The sequence below is a fragment of the Stenella coeruleoalba genome (genome assembly GCF_951394435.1).
Source record: "Stenella coeruleoalba genome assembly, chromosome: 11".
Classification (NCBI taxonomy): Eukaryota; Metazoa; Chordata; class Mammalia; order Artiodactyla; family Delphinidae; genus Stenella; species Stenella coeruleoalba.
This window is the reverse complement of record NC_137157.1, coordinates 91,195,669-91,208,472: the sequence shown is the minus strand read 5'-3', so window position 1 is coordinate 91,208,472 and position 12,804 is coordinate 91,195,669. Positions and strand designations below refer to the sequence as shown.

The 12,804-nt window shown below is 44.5% G+C and overlaps 1 protein-coding gene across 10 annotated transcripts in view; it reads right to left on the bottom strand.

Annotated features, from left to right (window-relative positions):
- Positions 1-12,804, bottom strand: part of GRIN2B (glutamate ionotropic receptor NMDA type subunit 2B) — a 630,348-nt gene that overhangs the window by 374,404 nt on the left and 243,140 nt on the right. The window contains exon 9 of one of the 10 annotated variants that reach the window (XM_079936840.1): positions 6,246-6,372. The exons of the other annotated variants lie outside the window; for them this stretch is intronic. The gene's annotated coding sequence lies outside the window, so the exon portion shown is untranslated. The remainder of the gene's footprint in view (positions 1-6,245; positions 6,373-12,804) is intronic. 10 annotated transcript variants of the gene reach the window in all.

Below are 12,804 nucleotides of genomic sequence, written 5' to 3'. Positions count from 1 at the left end.
TGGACAATTGGGTACATTCATTTGTATGGTTCCTGTAAACTGTGAGTTGCTTATCACACACGCTTCACCTCTCAGATGACTATGGTTAGAAAAATAAACGGCTTTACTAGTACTACGTGCTTTTCAAGAATAGAGTGATTCGGCACAAATTCTTAAGTTTACACTAAGAGTATGTAGGGGCTTAAAGACTTGAGGTCTGACCAAAAAAAAAAGGAAAGAAAGCTACAGCACCACCGTGCCCCGCCCCCCCAATGCAACTAAGTAACTGCTACTCTCCTTGTTCCAGCTGCTTATTCCATTGGATGTATCACTGTTATGACATTAGAAAGAGTGAGAAGTGGCAAGGTAAGCATTTTTATGAGGTGTTACAATTTTGTAACTAAGCTACACTTCCTTTCCGGAAACTGTTTTCTGTATCACTACAGATTCTTGTTGCATTCCTGGGTGTTCCTGCTGAAGCTGGCTCTGCCCGTGGGATCCTGGGAAAAGCTGCTTTTGGAACTCACTGCAGGGGCTAACACCTGAACCTTTGTCTAACCTGTTAAAACAGCGCTAAGTCCCTGTGCACACAATAGCAGTGGATTTTCTCTCTAACCCCCCTCCAGAACTAGCCTTTCCACCAAGCACAATAGGTACACCAGCACCTACAAGTGTGGCAATCCTACAAGGAGATCAGCTGCCTGAGCCAATGAGGGGATGGCTCGGACTCCCATGCATACAGTATTCTCTTTTGTCAACTCAGGACTATAAGGACAGTGGCAAAACAGGTCAGTCCCAGCCCAGCTGAAGTCTGCAATGAGGTAACTTAAGCAACTGCTTCTTCACCTGACTGATTTCAGGAGCAAACTATGATGCATTCGGACTTGGACGTAAACCATCTATTACCAGACTCAATTCCTGTGCAGACACCGAAAAGGAAGCCTCAGATGCCAAACCGCTGCCCGTATTACACAACTCGGTGATGCCGGGAGGTAGATGAACAAGCCCGATTTGGGAGTGGAGGTGAGCAGCCCCGTGCGGCATTCCAGAGATGGTGCAGACCACTCCATGGAGATAGAGAGTAAAAAGATTGGTGGGTCAAAGGTGCAAACAGGGAAAGTCAGGTTTTGAAGTCAGTATCAATATCTAAAAACGGCAGTAGGCGGAGCAGGATGTGAATAGTGCTTTCGAATGTTTTGCTCAGTTACCCACAAGAGGGATTCTTAAAAATGATGTACCCCGGTGTCTGTATTTTTTTTCTTTTCTTTTTTTTTTTTTTTTTGCGGTACTCGGGCCTCTCACTGTTGTGGCCTCTCCCGTTGCGAAGCACAGGCTCCGGACGCGCAGGCTCAGTGGCCATGGCTCACGGGCCCAGCCGCTCCGCGACATGTGGGATCTTCCCGGACCGGGGCACGAATCTGCGTCCCCTGCAACGGCAGGCGGACTCTCAACCACTGCACCACCAGGGAAGCCCCTGGTGTTCGTTTTTAAACTGACTTTTAAGTTCTTTTCACCATAATCTAAACGGTTCCAAAGGAGACAACTTCTGCCATAGAGTAAACATAAACATTTTCAAATAAACTGTTCCATCACTCTTTTAAATGAATTCAATGGAATATGTATACTAGAGTAACTTGATATCCCCCACCATCCCCTTTCAAAATATAAGAAAGAGCTCTTCTTTAAGTGTTATAAATCTTATATCATTTCCTTGGTTCCCTGACATTGTATTTCTGTCTCATTTCCCCCACAGGATTGTGTGCTAGTGTGATATATGTCATGCTCGAAATGATTTTAATGATCACGCTCTATCATGCTTCTTTGCCACCAAAGTATGTACATACATTGAAGTTTATGATTATTTTCTTCCTGTTACCTGTTACCTGTAATCATGGGCTCGAAATGTTTAACTGTTCTTTTCTGGATTGAGATAATATTACAATTATTATTTGTAAACGTTCAGGGAAAATAACATAAATACATTATAAATTTTGACAGATGAGTATTCAACCTGAATAGTAAAATCTTATTCGTTTTTATGTTATGTGTATTTTACCACAATGGAAAAAACACAAATATAAAAAAAACCTTATTAGAAATATATCTCTTAGTAAGCTGGATACAGGGGTAGTTTATGTATGGTGTTTTGAATAAAGAAGTGTCCCCTAACACCAATATTTCTAATTATTCCTTTATGTGTACTCCCCGCTCCCAAAGAAGTTTTTTCAGCTTAGGGCAATGTATATAGTAAAATTCTAGGAAAACGAGAGATGCTTGTCTTTTGCGAAGTAGACAAGGGCAACCATGAAAGGGAGGGGTAGTACTTTCTCCAGCAGATCAATTTGAGGAAAGAATACACTAGCAAACTAGAAATGAAGCCCCTTAACATTATCCCTGTCTTCATGCTCCGTGGAAAGTCTTCACGTGCTCACAAAAGCATCTGCTCTCCGGCTTGAGGGATTCTGTGTTTGAGAACTTCCGGAACGCTGCAGACCTGTTGCTTTTCCCGCTGACTAAGGTGCGGCCAGCGTAGCTAATAAATCCTGAAGTTGAGTGTACACATCCCCTCAGGGTAGGAAAAGGCTAAGGCTCGCCACGTCCCTTAATGATCCTGGGATTACACCAACCTAGGCTGTGTGTTGCGTTCTTCTCCTCGGTATCTCCCAATAGGGGAGAGTCAACAGCTTGGCCCAGCAAGCAGCAGAGCCCGTGTGAACGAACCATCCTTTGCCAGGGAAGTTGGAACACAGCGCAGAAATCACGCTTCCCCTCACTGGAGGACTGTGGTCAGTGATGGGAGCAAAGACAGCCACGACTCCACACACATCCCCCCTGCCCCCATGTCCAGTAGCAACCCTACGCCACATCCTGCAGTGTGATATTTCAACATCTGCACGGACATTCTCCATCCTGTATCTTATATTTTCAATAATCCATTCCGTCCTCTCCTTTCCAACTTGAAACCCTAACATAAAAAGTGGCCATGGATCCTGTAGGACCCCACCTGTGGCTGTGGCTCCTTTCCCAGTCCCTGCCCAAATCCTCTGCTGATGACGCCAAAACATCACCATGGCAACCATTACCGCCATACAGCGCGAAGCTGAGGACGAAGCAGGACTTCTTCTCCAAATCGCTTCTACAACGTTCATCTGATGTCATCTATCACCCTCTAGGCTTACTGGCCTGTCCCAGGACCAAGGAAGCAGCACATTTTTAAAATTCAGTGATGCTTTTTAATAAGTTACTTTCATTAAAAAGTAATACAAACACTTTAAACATAGGAAAGAGAGAGGGAAAGCGTTACCGATAATCCCACTGTACTAAAATATCTAGTCTTAGCATTGTGGTCTTTGAAGCAGCACATTTTCAATCGAAAGTGTTCTTTTCACTCTCCTCAGGACATCTCTACAAGAAAACTATGACAGAAGTTGCCAGAGCTGCACCTACACCCCGAAAGTATGACACCTGTTCATTCAAAAGCCAGCTATCTTTCAATTAAATATAGAAAAAAATGCTATTGGGGGAGGGAAAGATGGTACCTAAAACTAGCACACGGGTAAATACAATACAAAATGCCAAACTGTTGTTGAATGGAAACAAGAAAGAAGGTTCTGGGGCAAATATAGCCACAGTGCCTCATAGCAAAAGCCTAAAGAAAGTCCCTGCCAGGGGGTATCCTTCGGGTAAATGCTTTCTTTTCACAAGGATCAATCCAATCCTGCCCCATATGTTTAAATGTTAAATTCAAAATTGCACTGTGATGAAAGAACGGCAAACCTTTGTAAGCCCTCTGGGGGGACTAAAGACGCTGAAGTGTGTGCCTTGCTGAGACAGCACTGTAAATAGCAAGGAAGTCCTATTTTTCTTTGTTCACAGATAAAGCACAGTCCTACAGATTTGGGTCTTAGATTTCTTTTTTTATATCCTCTCAAATTCATTTTTGCCAGAGTCATCCGGTTCTGCTCTGATGCCAAAGATTGTAGCACAGTTGGTGGTGGCGCAGCCAACGCTGGTGACTTAACAAAGTCTGTTCATTCAAAAGCCATGTTCCTGAAGGAGCTCAGACTTAAGAGACTCGGATTCTGCAAGGAGCAGCTCTACCTCTGGTTAGAAAATATGAAATTCCTCTGAATGCAGGTTACATCGATGCCATCAGCGTAACCAAAGATGGTGCGACTTGATTCACAGTAAAGACTCAGGAGGTGTGGTCCCTAGGCAGCCCTCAATGTAAGGAAGCCAGTCGGTGAATAATGAGAATAATGGGAATTCTGTGGACACAGGGACCATTTGGAGTCATTGGCACTTTGGTCCCTCTAAACTGATGAGCAGCTACTCGGGCAACCCAGGGACCACAAACTTGCCATACTGCCGCAGACCACTTTTTCTTTGAAACAACTAAGTGCCTGGGAAAGGAGAGTTTAGCTGACTGACCCTTTAGAGGGTGCTCCCAGAGACCCTACTACTTTCCCTGTATCTCAGGTACCCAGCAGAGCAGGCCAATTCTCCCTGTAACAGGTGACAGCAGAAATATCTGTGTGCTTGCTGGACATCAGGGGATCCTTGCTTCAGCACGAACAGTGCTCAGGAATCCAGGTCAGGGCTGAGTCCACAAGCTAAAAAATCCAGAGCTCCTGGAGAGAAATCAGGGGAGAAGGTAGGTGCTGACCCTCATTTCGGCCTGGACAGCAAGCAATCCTCAGCTAAGTGAAAGCCATTTCAGAAGCTCATTGCCACTACAGAGGAATCTCAAAAGAGTTCCCAACTGTTGCAATTCCAGAGTTCTCCCACATCCAGGCTCTCTGAGACGAAGGGCAGAAATTTTCCTCTCTGTTCCTCCTTTCCCAGGGCTGCCTCAGATTTCCAAGACCTTCAATCTGAACTACTCAGCCAGAGGGACCACAGGGCCTCTTTACAGGACTTAAAGTATGAAAGCTGCAGGGCTGTCTGCAAGCAGCTCAGAGCCGCTGGCATGGCGGGTGGGGGGTGGGAGGCTTCAGCTGTGCAGAGCGCTGTGCTTTTATGATCACGCCACATACGACATCTACACTGTCACTGGCCTCTATACCAGGGGGTCAGGCATCCCATGATGGACACAGGGTTATTAACAAACCCTTTAATTCGTGTACATGTTCAAGTATTGTTGAGTAAGATCACAAACCACAACATCAAGAAGAAGGTACATTCAATGTTGTACACATCGGTAGGCAGCAAGGCAAACAAGAGATGGACACAACTCAAAGGGAAGCAGCAAAACACCACCCAACTTTTGATATGCACCAGGCTATGCTGTGCTTGCAGTACAGAATATGCAAGATCCAAGTCAATCAAATTCATATTTACTATGCACTTAATACATGTAATTGATGAGGAATTCAAAAGAGAGCAACAGGGCTTCCCCGGTGGCGCAGTGGTTGAGAGTCCGCCTGCCGATGCAGGGGACGCGGGTTCGTGCCCCGGTCCGGGAAGATCCCACATGCCGCGGAGCGGCTGGGCCCGTGAGCCATGGCCGCTGAGCCTGTGCGTCTGGAGCCTGTGCTCCGCGACGGGAGAGGCCACAACAGTGAGAGGCCCACGTACCGCAAAACAAAAAAACAAAAACAAACAAAGAGAGAGAGCAAAAAAGCGTACTAAACGTTAGGAAATAGGCACTTGAATTATCTTTGATCGTGATGTTGATTACAGAACCTAAGAGAAAAGACCAGAGGTGGCTGGAGGAAACAGAAGAGCTTCCACTTTATACAGAAATGTTGATCAGTTTGCTTCTTCCGCTGATGCTGAAGAATGGTTTTATGTTTGGGTTTTTTTTTTTTTTTGGGGGGGGGGGTTGGCCGCGCTGTGCAGCACATGGGACCTTAGTTCCCCAGCCAGGGATCGAACCCACACCCCCTGCATTGGAAGTGTGGAGTCTTAACCACTGGACCACCAGGGAAGCCCCAGGAATGGTTTTCTACTGTGGATAGAAAACCTTATATTTATATATGAAAGAGCTGCCTGAAAAAATGGGGCCTCCCACACCAGAAGTCACTGAAGAGGGTGTAATGGATCCCTCCTTGTTAGAAATCATTAAAACAGGGCAGACAAATCAACCCACAAAGGTCTACTGAGACCCCCAGCCCAGGCCTAAGCATCATAGTTCAAAGTGGGAACCCAGGGCTAACTGGGGTTCAGATCCCAGCTTGCCCACTTACTTGGAACCTTGGGCAAGTGATTCAACTGTTTTGAGCCTGTTGCCTCACTTGGAAAATGAAGGTAATAAGAGTACTTACCTCATTAAATTAGTGTGAGGATCAAATGAGAACATGCGTGAAAGCATGTAGCACGGTGTCTGGCATGAACGGCAAGCTCAATGAATTACTGGTGCTGCGTGGACTTGGCTCCTTGCCAATCCAGAAGCTACTTGCCCAATGAAGAAATAAACAAAAAGGGTTTCTGATGTGTCAGATTAAGGGTCTCAGGTCCCTGCCTGACCGTGAATGCCCTTTGCTCCCTGAACCTACACCCCTGGCTCTGACTCAGGCTTCAGACACAATTCTTTATAAAGAGTTTCTACCTGAAGTCTGTGGGACAAAGTAAGCTTTAGGTACAATATCACTTGGGCAGAAGCAGTTCGGCCAAGGGCCAGATGGTTCATATCACCAGGGTCCCGAGCAGAACCAAGCTCAGCACAGCTGCTCTGACTGACAGGCTGAGCCACCCACAGCATAGAAAAAAGCTAAACTGGACCAGGAAAGAGGAAAACAAAGGATGAAATCTCCACTCCAGAAGGGGTGCTTCTAGAGAGAAAAGTTGCAGACGTTTCCCACTCCCTTGTGAACATTTCAAGAGTAAAGCCAAGGGAGAGTGGTGATACGGCTTTCCAGGCAAAATACAGGACACCCAATTAAATTTGAATTTCAACGATAAACAACAAATATTTTTAGTATAAGTATGCAAATACTGAAATACTTGGAAAAGATTTACACGAAAAAAAAATTATTGTGTATCTGAAATTCAAACTGAACTGTTAATGTGTTTTAATTCCCTAAATCTGTCAACCCTAGACACGGGACAAGAAACCTTCTGTATGCAAACCGGCCAAGGCCAGGAATGAACTGGAAATACTGAAAAACCAGAGTGAGTCCCAAACAGTCTCTCTGCTTGGTAGACTGGCCAGAGAGAATTCATGCCGGGGGAGCGGGGGAGATGGGAACCCTATAGGCAGAGTAAGAAAATCCAATGTGAAAAGCATTTGGCCTCAATATAAGGGGCGAAGAGGGCCCCTTGGGCAAATCAGCTTGTCTCATTAACAGATATTCAAGTCAAATAATCCAGTCTGTTTGTAGAAAGCTCACTGCATCCAAAAGCCAAGCATATGCAATTCACGGTTGACAGAGCTGCATAACTGCCCCCATCTGTCAAAACTCTAGGGAGATTTCATGGAAACTAAGTGACCATCCCACGCTCCCGAGCACACTACACCCATTCCCATCACAGTGCCCACCGCACAGAACATTCTTATCCATCATCTGTCCATCTCTCCCTCTAGACTGCAAGCTCCTCTAGGGCAGGGACAGAGTCTCATTTATCTTTGAAACCACACCCTTAACAGTGCTGGCCACACAGTACATCCGGGTGACTTGCATGGTTCCTAAAAGGGAATTCATAGGAAGAAGGTGATAATTAGCCTCTATGCAGACTAAGTCAGAAAAGGAAGAGAAAAATCCATTTTCTTTATTAATTCCCCTCAACAGATTAGATACGTTTATTTGTACAGGTTTTCTATATAAGTACATTTTAAGTTATCAGTAGGTCCATGTATGTATAGCAGTATGAAAGGAAAACCCCAAAGACCTTTGCTGATTTTTTCCTTTCGGGGGGGTGGGGGGGAGGATGACATAAGGATTAAAATGTACGTAAGCGCTTTAAGTATGTGTCTATATGTGCATATTGTGTGCACATACGGAATACACTAGAGGTCCCTTAAAGGGAATGAGAGGTACTAGAAAAAAGTTTCCACCCAAATCTCTTCCTAGAAGTATTCAGATGTCTGAGGCACTCAACTCTAGAATCAGTTCTCAGTAATAGTTCCCTTTGCATTAGTGAGACGGTAACACATCTCTATACGCTAACCATTATACAGTATCCACAGGAATCCACACTGGGAGATGGTGATGGTCGAGAACGGCTTTGTAGAAATGAAACTCAACACTCTCGGAGCCTCATGCTGCTTCAGGACAAATCTCTAAATCTCCTGTCTGGCAGCCTTGCTTTCCATCTCATAGAATCTCTCCTTCACCGACATTTACCTGACCCTCTCCCTACTGTCTACCTTCCCTGGGCACCTCTGCATCACGTCCTTCCCCTAACACTGGCCTCCCCCCAATCTTTCTTCCTCACAGATTGCTCGAGTAGTCATTGGCTACTTAGAAGACCAGATATAATCAGATTCTGTCCTCCCCTGGCCGTGTATCCAATGTATAGAATAATGTGTGCTCTCCCAAATCCCGGGATCTGGGCAAGACCATTCACTAGGCATGGGAAGAAAATGTGAGACCTTCTATTTACATTTAAGTTTATCTCACCCGTTTTTAATTTCTGGTTTTGTGTGTGCTTTACAATGGACACCACATATTAGACAGTATACACATATAATTACGTACTAAATAAACATCTTGGTCACTTGTGTTCCAGTTATAGATGGCTGAGTAAGAAACCACTCCAAAACTTAGAACAGTCCTTTTATTATGCTCACAAATTCTGAGGGTTAGGAGTTTGGATAGGGTACAGAGGGATTGCTCGTCTCAGACCCACAACGTTGGGGGCCTAGTAGGAAAGACTCAAGCAGCTGGGAGGTGATTCCGAGGGCTGGGTGCTGGAATCATCTGGAACTTCTCGACCACATGGCTGGCACTGGGCTCAGCAGGGACTGTGGCCTGGAGCACTGAAGTGGCCTCTGCAGGTGGCTTCTCACCACCCTGCAGCTGGGGGTCCAGAGAACAAGCAAACCTAGAAACGAAGTGGGAGCCACGTGGCCTTTCCCAACCTCGTCTCAGATGTCCCCTAGGGTCTCTCTCCAGACCCTACTGGCGGAAGCTGTCATAACGCTGCCCAGATACGGGGGAGGGGACTGGGCTCCACCCATAATGGGGAGTGGCCAGGTCACACCGCAGAAGAGCATGGGCCGGTTTGGAAAGTAATCTACCTCTGTTCTCCTGTTGGCTCTGAGATCTGTCCCCCAGCCCTTCTCCTCCACTGCCCTGGATGGTAGGGGGCACACCCTGCAGACCACCTTTCCCAGGTTCAGCGGCCATAGACTCCTGCTAGCTTGCAGGATCTTAGTTCCCCGATCAGGGACCAAACCCATGTCCCCTGCAGTGGAAGCATGGAGTCTTAACCATTGGACCACCAGGGAAGTCCCGACTCCGGCTAGGTTTAAACAATGAAGGTACTGCCCAGAGATGGAGGGGGTGCCGAAGAGAGGAGAAGCTAGGATATTCCATTCTGGTCAGCACATCTCAGGGGCTGTATCTCCTCCTTGGCTTCTGTTCTTGGCTAAGCGGCCACCATGCCTTCCAGCTCCCACTGGACAGCTTCCATCATGTTCCCTGTGACTCAAAGGTCGATACTGACTTCCTGTTTTGCTGATCTGGGGTTGATGTGCGGCCATGCCCCATTTATCACGTCAGCTCTTCCAATCCTTTGTAACTAATTCCCCATATTAAATTCTCCTGTTCTAACCACCTGATGCAGACTCTGTTTTCCTATGTAATAAATATACACATATTGGGGATAAATATTCCAAAATGTTTTACTCAGCAAAACGTGGGATCAAAAACACATGTCAATCATTGATGTAGTCTTTACAGAGATGTGGAATATGGGAGCCAGGGTGCCTGAGCTCTGGCCCTGGATCAGACACTAGCTTTACTCTTTGACATTTGCTTAGCGCATGGGTCTTGGTGTCCTCCACCACACAACGAGTGGTCCCTTTCAGCACTAGCCTTCTATGATTTTATCTTTCAGGTATAATCTGCCTACTAGGCTCAGACCTAACCCACATTGACCTTCATTACGAGTCTCACCTCAGCACTTAGAAAAAAAAATGACCATCACAATCAAACATCATTCTGCTACATGATTCAACAAAGGGAACTGGCCAGGCTAAACGGCAGGAGCCTGTCCGCGGCGATGCTCGCCCCTGACGTTCTGCTGAGGGTGAGACGGAGGATGGATTCAGGCACCAGGGGAGTGTAAGAGCCCCGTTACCACACTCGGGTCAGCTCTGGCTTCTCAGCTCTACATAAAAGCATGACGGTGTTTGTCACTGGACCTGTACAAGGAAGCCAGGCCATCTGCAGACTGAGCGCCATCACGATCAGAGGAACTATTGGGGCCATTCAACACCAGAGGAAAATAAACTTTTTCTTCTTTTTTCTTCTTTAAAGGGGGGAAAAAATCTTATGACATAAAAGGAGCATAGTTTGTTCCAAAACTGAAGAAAACAAAACCTTGTGCAATGAGCCTGCCAAGTATCCCATCAAGAGGAAAGCTTCCACTTTAGAGAAATGCCTTCATGATGGAGCTGATAGAGAGAGGGAGAGGCAGGCTGGTGCTCTTTCCTTTCAGGTGCATACAAAGGCACCCTTATTTAATTGTGAGTCACAGACATTGCGCTTTTTACAAACTGAAGGTTTGTGACAACCCTGCATTGTCAGATGATGGTGCCCATTTCTTAGCAATAAAGTATTCTGTAATTAAGGTTTGTACATTTTTTTAGACACAATGCTATTGCACACTTAACAGACTACAGTACAGTGTAAATGTAACTTTATATGCGCTGGGAAACCAAAAATATCATGTGACTCGCTTTATTGCGATGCTCACTTGATAGCAGTGGTCTGGAGCTAAACTTGCAGTATCTCCGAGGTCTGCCTGTAAGATGATTCCTCCACCAATTCACCCATCCCCTTGTCTCCTTCCCATCCCAAGAGATCAACAAAATTGACTGCAGATTTAACACAGCGTCTTTAAGATATTTAAAGGAAATGAAATACTGCAGTAAACTACAATTTGATCATAAATTTTAAATCCAAAAATTCTATTCAACCGAATATTATTTGAGTCAAATGAGTTAACATCTTTAGACCCAGCATTCTTTGGTAGTAGAGAGGTTTTCATGTTCAAGCTACTTCTTGTAACAGGATTTGACCTGTAAATCAATCTAAATACCATTCAGAAACATAGTTTAGGAAAACGCACCTCCAAAACCAATACCCTGAAATAACACTAAAGATGCTTAACGGCTAATCCCATCAAAAACGGGCAGAAGATCTAAATAGACATTTCTCTAAAGAAGACATACAGATGGCCAAAAAGCACATGAAAATATGCTCAACATCGCTAATTATCGGAGAAATGCAAATCAAAAGTACAATGAGGTATCACCTCACACCAGTCAGAATGGCCATCATTAAAAAGTCTACAAACAGTAAATGCTGCAGAGGGTGTGGAGAAAAGGAAAGCCTCCTACCCTGTTGGTGGGAATGTGAACTGGTACAGCCACTATGGAGAACAGTATGGAGGTTCCTTAAAAAGTAAATATAGAACTACCATATGATCCAGCACTCTCGCTCCTGGGCATATATCTGGAGAAAACCATAATCCGAAAAGATATATGCACCCCTATGTTCACTGCAGCACTATTTACAATAGCCAAGACAGGGAAGCAACTTAAATGTCCATCGTCAGAGGAATGGATAAAGAAGACGTGGTATGTATATATATACACATACATATATATGTATATGTGTATATATATGTATATATTTATATGTATATAAATGGAATATTACTCAGCCATAAAAAAGAATGGAATAGTGTCATCTGCAGCAACATGGATGGACCTAGACATTACCATACTCAGTGAAGTAAGTCAGACACAGAAAGACAAATATCCATATGATATCACTCATATGTAAAATACAATTAAAAAAAATAAAGATACAAGTGAACTTATTTACAAAACAGAAACAGACTTACAGATATCGAGAACAAACTTATGGTTACCAAAGGGGAAACGTGGCGGGGAGGGCTAAATTAGGAGCTTGGGATGAACACACACACACCACTATGTATAAGATAGATAACCAACAAGGACCTACTGTATAGCACAGGGAACTCTATTCAACATTCTGTGATAACCTACATGAGAAAAGAATCTAAAAAAGAATGAATATATGTATATGTATAACTGAATCACTTTGCTGTACACCTGAAACTAACACAACATTGTATATCAGCTATACTCCAATAAAATTATAAGAAAAAAAATTTTTTTTAGTTAAAAAAAAAAAAGATGCTTAAAGGCTAACAACGAGAACTGAAGCCTTACCACACATCTGCAGCAGACTTAGAATCTTGCCTAAATCGCTAACCGGGTTCTATCTGAACAGAGTATCCCTGGGTATCCAAGGGGGGTTGGTTCCAGGACTCCCCCAACCCCCTGCCGCTGCAGATATCAAAGTTCCTCGATGCTCAAGTCCTTTGTATAAAATGACATGGTATTTGTATAAAACCTATGCATATCTCCGGTCTACTTTAAATCATCTCTAGATTATTTTTAATACCTAATACAAAGGAAATGCTATGTTAATAGTGTAAATACAATGTAAATGCCATGTAAGTAGTTGTCAGTGAGCAGCAAATTCAAATTCTGCCTTTTGGAGCTTTCTGGAATTTTCCATTCACAGTTGGCTGCATCCACGGATGCGGAACCCTAAGATACAAAGGGCCGATTGTATTCAAATGTGAAACTTTACTTTGATGATTTTAAAGAGCAGGAAACAA